Below are 1,656 nucleotides of genomic sequence, written 5' to 3'. Positions count from 1 at the left end.
TTTCTTTCCCTTCCATGTAATAGAGAACTCTGGTTGGTTCAATTTCTTATGCCTCATGTGTTATGCGTTATGCAAGAGTCTGTGCTCCCCGCTTAAATGTAGTCACTGACTCGACCCGACTCCGAAACAACAGTCTGTTCTTTTTAACTGCATTTCGTGTATAATTAGCTCTTCTTTTGCAGCTAAACAGAACAGACCATTGACTCGGAGTCGGGTCGAGTCAAGGCCATGGCACATAAAAAAACTTAAGGCGTAAAGCTGGAAACACAATAGACACAGGCAATAGGCACAGGCAATAGGCACAGGCAACAGGGAATAACGAGCCGTCCAATCAGAGCTTTGGGATATAAGTTCGATATTATATCCCAGAGCTCTTATTGGACGGCTCGTTATTCCCTGTTGCCTGTGTCTATTGTGTTTCCAGCTTAAGACTTAAGCAGTAATGCGGGATCTACAATAGAAGTCGTAGCAGTCGCAGGGTCTTAAGTCGTAGAAAATTGACCAATCATAGTCGATTATTCTTCTCATATTCTATTGTGATTGGTTAATTTTCTACGACTTAAGGCTCTACGACTGCTACGACTTCTATTGTAGACCACGCTTAAGCGAATCGACCAATCACAATAGAGACCGTCAGACCATACGTAAGCAGTAGCGAATCCAACATGTTGATTTCGTTAAGCGGGGAGCACAGACTCTTGCATAACGCATAACACATGAGGCATAAGAAATTGAACCAACCAGAGTTCTCTATTATATGGAAGGGAAAGAAACGGAGAACTTCGATTGGTACATATTCTTATGCATTTACACTGGGACTGCACTAGAACTGAACTGAACCGAACTAGTGCAAACCAGAACTGACGAGTGTAAGCGTGTAGGTAAGGAATAAAAAACGTTCTAGTGTAAGATAAAAATGGCGTCCCATGTGTTCCCATAATTCCAATAGTACAATTCTCTTCCATTCGATATGCTGGATTCACACTGGATCCGATTTGCGTCGTACGACGCTCTGCAACCAATCAGAAAACAGGATTCCGATGGATTTTGCTTCATATAATCGGAATTCCGTTTTCTGATTGGTTGAAGAGCGTCGTACGACGAAAATCGGATACAGTGTGAATCCAGCATTACTGTATAAGTCTTACGTTTTAAGTTTTTCTATGTACCATGGCCTTCAGTATCGAATATGCTATAACTAAAGTAAAGCAGTGGCTTAAGGTTTGTTCGCATCGCATGCTCCAACATGCTCCTACCATAGTTCCTACTTATTCCAACATAGTCGTTGAAGTGAATAGGAGCTATGGTAGGAGCATGTTGGAGCACGCGACGCAAACAAACCCCTAGTTTCCACCGAGGGTTAAAACCGGATCAGAATGTAAGAACCAACCAACTACAGTCGAGCATTCCTCTGTCGTTCGACCAATTACAGTCGAATCCGAGAAGAATAAGCGACTGTGATTGGCCCATTTCTTACGGTTTAAGGCTTAAAACCCTATTGTAGATCCGGACTAACTCTGCGACAGTGTAGTGAACTCTTTGACCAGTATTCATAGTCAGATCTTATATTCAAGATCGTCTTAAGTACGGTCTTAAGAAGTCATGAATCAATCAGAAGGCTGCATTAGCGTCTTAAGATATTACTTGAGACGGTCT

Source organism: Trachymyrmex cornetzi, unplaced genomic scaffold, assembly GCF_001594075.2.
Source record: "Trachymyrmex cornetzi isolate Tcor2-1 unplaced genomic scaffold, Tcor1.1 scaffold313, whole genome shotgun sequence".
NCBI lineage: Eukaryota > Metazoa > Arthropoda > Insecta > Hymenoptera > Formicidae > Trachymyrmex > Trachymyrmex cornetzi.
The sequence above is the reverse complement of the archived record's forward strand: the minus strand, read 5'-3'. Positions refer to the sequence as shown.